Below are 6,085 nucleotides of genomic sequence, written 5' to 3'. Positions count from 1 at the left end.
ACTTTTTAGCCTGATCTCTAAGATAGAGTCAATGAGTAGGAACAGCTTCCACTGAGAGGAGGGTTATAACCAGAGGGCACAGATTTAAGATAACTTGGAAAATAACCAAAGGGAGGGTGGTGAGCAATCGTTTTATAAAGAAAGTTTTTTGAACACTCTGCCTTCAAAGATGGTGGAAGCTGATTTATGAGTAACTTTCAAGAAGATTTGCATTGATATAGAGCCTCTGGACATCTCAAAGCACAGTGACAGCCAACAAAGTACTTTTTAGTGTAGTCACAGTTGCAGTGTAGGAAAAGCAGCAATTAATTTGCCTCAGCAAACTCCAAGAAGCAGCATGTTTTAAAATATATTTATGATTGTCACAAGTAGGCTTACACGAACACAGCAATGGAGTTACTGTGAAAATCCTCTAATCGCCACACTCCGGTGCCTGTGCATGGCCAATGCACCTAACCAGCATGTCTTTCGGACTGTGGGACGAAACCAGAGCATCTGGAGGAAACCCACACAGACACGGGGAGAACGTGCAGACTCCGCACAGACAGTGACCCAAGCCAGGAATCGAACCCGGGTCTCTGGTGCTGTGAGGCAGCAGTGCTAACCACTGTGCCACCATGCTGCCCCATGGTGAACAGATCATCTGTTTTTTGTGAAGTTGGATCAGGGAGGAGAGTGGTTCAGGGTATCAAGTATAACTCCCCTACCTTTCTTTGAAATAGTGCCATGGGATCTTTTATATCCACCCGAACAGGCAGATGGGGCCTCAGCATAATGTTTCTGAAAGACTGCACCTCTGATGTAGATGTCCGAGGCAATTCTTTTACACAGAGGGTGGTGGGTGCCTGGAACTCACTGCCGGGGGAGGGAGTGGAAGCAGATACGATAGTGACATTTAAGGGGCGTCTGGACAAATACATGAATAGCATGGGAATAGAGGGATACGGTCCCCAGAAGGGTAGGAGTTTTAGTTCAGTTGGGCAGCATGGTTGGTGCAGGCTTGGAGGGCCGAAGGACCTGTTCCTGTGCTGTAATTTTCTTTGTCCTTTGTTCTGACAGTGCAAGGCACCCTCAGTACTGGACTGGAGTATCAGCCTTGTTTCTCTTCTGCTGACCTGTTGAGAATTTCCAGCATTTTCTGTTATTACTTTCGAAAGGGAATTGGACCGACATTTCAAAAGGAAATGTTTACAGGGCTATATGGAAAAAAAGCGTGGAATGTAAGGGTTCTTTCACCCCTCCTGTGTTGTACTATTCTTGGATTCTACAATCATAGAATACCTACAGTGCAGAAAGAGAGAATTTGGCCCATTGGGTCTGATTCTCTAATAGAGCATCCCACCAATTCTCTGATAGAGCATCCCACCAAGGCCTTATCCTCAAAACCCCATGTATTTACCCTGCTAATCCCCCTAACCTACACAACTTGGGACACTAAGGGGCAATTTAGCATGGGTAAAGTACCTAACCTGCACATATTTGGAGTGTGGGAGGAAACTGGAGCACCCAGAGAAAACCACACAGACACGAGGAGAGTGTGCAAACTCCACACAATCACCCAAGGCAGGAATCGAACCTGGGTCCCTGGTGCCGTGAGGCAGCAGTGCTAACCACAGTGCCACCATGCCACCCTTTAATTCTTCAAGTCTGAAGTTTCAACAATGAAAGGAGCAGGCCAGTAGACAAACAGGAACCCAGATTAAGATACCCAGACAGAATCCAGGCAAACATCCAATAGCCCTCCTAGGTTGCCTGGGATCAGACATCCTCTCAAGACTGCAAAGGAAAAAAATGGATATAAAGAGTACAGACCCAGTTATCTAAATAAATGGAAACTAAAGATAGAAACCAAAAATCTCTATTTTTCAAGGCCACAAAACCCACTTCCACTATTACAACATTTTAAGAAAAAAATATTGAAAAACACCTCATTTTGCAAGTCACTCCAGGTACAAACACCCACTCACTTCAGAGACTAAAATGCCCATAGTGCCACAAGGAAAGGCATTGAGCCTGCACATGCAGGAGGGGGATTTTGACCCAAAGCCACCAATTAAATATAAACAGAGATCAGACATCCCAGGTATATTTATACTGATAAGGCACTGAGAGTCTTGTGAAATAATCAAGATCATTCCAATCAGAATCAGTTTGATTTCAATCTTGCAGTCATGCTTAGTTCCACTATGTGCATTCATCATAGGAACATAGAAAATAGGAGCAGGAGGAGGCCATTCGGCCCTTCAAGCCTGTTCCGCCATTCATTATGATCATGGCTGATCATCCAACTCAATAGCCTGATCCTGCCTTCCCTCCCATATCCTGTGATTCCCTTATGGTTAAGTGCAATAAAAAACTGTACAGAAAAAAGCATGCAACCATTTGTACACTGACAATGCAAAAAAATACCCTTTGCGTGCTAGCTGCAAAGAATATTACGTCCATGTAGAAGGAGCAGCTTGCTATGTTTGTTACATACTTATGAATGAAAGAAATAGGAGCAGGAGTAGGCCATATGTCCCTTGAGCCTGCTCCACTAAATAAAATCATAGCTGATCCTCAACTTCAACTCCATTTTCCCGCCAACTCCCCATGCTCCTTAATTCCTTAGAGTCCAAAAAGTCTTTCCATCTCAGCCTTGAATATTCTCAATGACAGAGCACCCACACCCCTCGAAGTTAGAGAATTCCTAAGATTTAAAATCCTCTGATTGAAGGAAGCTCTCCTCATCTCCATTGCCGAGCCCCTTATCCTTGGTCTGCTAGTTCTCGACTCTCCAACCAGAGAAAACAATGAATCCACATCGGCCTGTCAAGCCTACGTCTTATATGTTTCAATGAAATATAGAAGAAGGGGATTAATTTTGACTTTGGAGCCTTGGTGGTTCTGAATTGGCTGCCTTTTTGTACATCCACATGATTTTCCTTTCCATGGACTTCAAGGGCCAATGTGCAACCTCTGGGTTTCTGCTTGCACCTTAAGTGACAATGACACCCAAGGAGTAATTTCCTGACCTTGAGCTCTTGACAGCGTGTCTCGTCTATTAAGCATGCGTATATCAGAAAATAGCCATTAGGAATCCATGTGCAACCTGTGTGTCAACTTCTATTGGAGGCTCCCCTCCAAGAGGCCCGGATGGAAAATTACCCCCTATGGAGTTAAGGTATAGGTGAGCCAGAGTCTGACTGAATAGTGGAACAGGCTCAAGGGGCTGAATGGCCAATTTGTGAACAATATAGTGCAGTATAAAAGGAATCTTCAACCATTGTTAGTTAACAAAACATTGGATATTTTCCAACATGGTTTTCTGACTTTGAAAAAAGGCTAACTGTGACACAGTGACCTGTGCTTATGGGGAATGTGATTGGTGGCAGGAAGGTTAGTGAGAATAGTTTACTACTTCACGAGGCCTCATTCAAATTAACATTCCTTATATAGGGTGAAGGATAGGACAGATTAATATGATAGTTTTCTCCCACTAAACAGTAATTTATAAAGGTTGGTACATAGACAGACCGATGTCATAAAATGGAGATCTGATAGCATCGCTATGCCACTAGCAACTTTATATCCCCTCTGTACATCGTTTTAATGGTCATCAAATAGGTGCCATTTGAACAAGCAGCACTTTAAATAACCATGCAGTCCATCATATTCCAGTAATAATTACCTTTTTGGACTTTAAGTGACCATCCTGAAGTGGGTAGGTTGTGTAGTCAAGTTATACAGGCAAAAAAGTAAGTCATTAAAGCTTTTGAGTTCCAGCTTGCTTTCAGTACATTGTGTCAGAAACAAGAATTGAAAAAAGCCCCTCAAAAATCTGACATTAACGTGGTAAAAGATTTCCAAAGCAATCATATCATGTCTAAGTTAAATAGAGCCGGCAGTCTGAATTGAGAGTACGTAGGTTGCTGCAGAGAACAGAACTGCAGCAGCTCTTTGTTGAAATGCTCCCCCCCCGTTCTTCAGCATGTGCAAGTTGAGCTTATTGCAATGTGATCACTTTCCGCTCCCAGTTGAGCTGTTGCCCTGTCTATCTGGCAGTCTGTAGCTTTCAGGAATTACTATCGGCACTCAGGTACCAATGGAGAGCATGTAATTTGTCAATGTACCGAACAACCAAATAAAGAATGAGCTTGTAGCTCCTTTGTGTTCCGGGAGGGTGGTCTTGTGGCTTAGTGGACCACAGCTCTAGGTTCAAGTCCCACTCCAGGACTTGAAGGCCAAGGAGGGTGCATTCATAGCTTGGTCAAGCAAATTGATCAGCCTGCAAATCCTTATGCGATGCCTGATGGCGGTAAGACTGGGGAGAGTTTTCTGATCAGCCATATACTGGCGAAGGCAATGGCAAACTACTGCAGCACTTTACCATCCATAATCATGGACCCCCAAATCCAAATGGTTGCTAAAGCCCTTTTAGGCTCAGGTACCTACCTGAAGGAGGAGGAGGAGAAGGATATTCTTGGAACATCACAAAGCACTTCACAGCCAAATAAATGCTATCAAGTGTGGTCATCCTTATCATACAGCCAATCGACTCGGCCTATTTGTACACAGCAAGATCTCGCAAGCAGCGATGAGATAAATAATCTGTTCTGAGAATGTTGACTGAAAGATAAATATTGGCGAGGAGGCCTGAAGAGAGCACCTGCTCCTTTTCCAAACCGTGTTGTGGGGTGTTTCACATCCACCTGACAGGGATTTAAAGTCTCATCTGAAAGATAGCACCTCTGACAGTGCAGTAGTCCCACAGCGCTGCAACAACATGGTTATTGTGCTCGGGTCTCTGGAATGGAGTTGGGGGGGAGGTTAGTTGACATGTTATCATCTGTCAGATTATCTTCAGTTAGTTCCCATTTCAATTGCTCCCAACACAGGGAATTTTCACAGTAACTTCATTGCAGTGTTAATGTAAGCCTGCTTGTGACACTAATAAATAAACTTTAAACTTTAAATAAACTCTCCCTCATGCCTACCTCAATGTGTCCCTGGTTTCAGTTGAACTGCTGTCAGGAAGCGCTGAGCAATGGAAAAGCTTGATGCGGACAGGGAATACTGCAGAGAGCTGTCCATGGCTTGCTGCTGTGGGTCTCCAATAGCATTTGGGAGTTTTGTTTGGACTGATCTGTACACCCGTGCTATAGTAACCCAAATGACCAACTTTTGTAATGATGTTGTTACCTATGCAATGTGCTGATACATATTTAGTGGTTTATTTCGCAATGTTCATTTTCAGGGATGTCTGGTTGTTAGAAACGCAGATATTAAAAAAGAAAACTTACAAAGAAATGCACCTTTGCAAAGCTGAATATTGGGCTGGATTTCCGAGCAGGCATTGTGAGTCTGACGTCGCTCCATATTTGGGTCCTTCGTCCATGCTATTTGTCATGGTGCCCACTGGCATAACTTCATGTCAGACTCCTTATTGGGGATGCCTCCTTGTTCACCATCCTATTAAGGTAAGCAGATGGGTTCCCAAGGCAGGAGCCCCATGCGAGAGCCTGCAGCATTGGCCCATTGACAATCCCAGCAGGAGAGGTGGGCACTGCTGAGGCAGCGGGCAAGTGTGAGGGCGTATCAAAATGGAGGTACTTTCAGAAACTGACTGAAGATTTAATATTAAAGGAGGCCCACGTTGTTATGGACATTGGTGTGATGGGGAAACCCCTCCGTAGAATGCTTTTGGCCATGGCTCATCCATTGAGCAAGCGAGAGGAGGTGGTAATGACCTCCCGGCCTGCCAAGTTGCTGCCAGCCTCGGAATTCTGAAGGAGGGTCAGTCCAATGCCTGGCAAATGCCAGTGACGTCTGAAAATGGCTTCTAAGTCAGGTCTTAATTGGCTTTAATTGGCTTCCCACCTCAATGGAGTGGGTTGCTGTTTATCATGAAAGCTCACATTATTTGAATTTCTTCCCCTTACTGCCTCTGAACTAGCCTCCATTTCTGTAGCAAAATCCAAACCATCATCTTCAATCTCCTCTCCTGAATTTGCTGAATCTTGCTGACACGTGGCATCTACAACTCTCAGATAATTTGTTCAAGTAATCTACAGGGAGTCGACATGGGCCCAATGGTTGAATGGGT

This window comes from Mustelus asterias, chromosome 5, assembly GCF_964213995.1.
Source record: "Mustelus asterias chromosome 5, sMusAst1.hap1.1, whole genome shotgun sequence".
Lineage (NCBI taxonomy): Eukaryota > Metazoa > Chordata > Chondrichthyes > Carcharhiniformes > Triakidae > Mustelus > Mustelus asterias.
Note: the sequence above shows the minus strand (reverse complement) of the source record.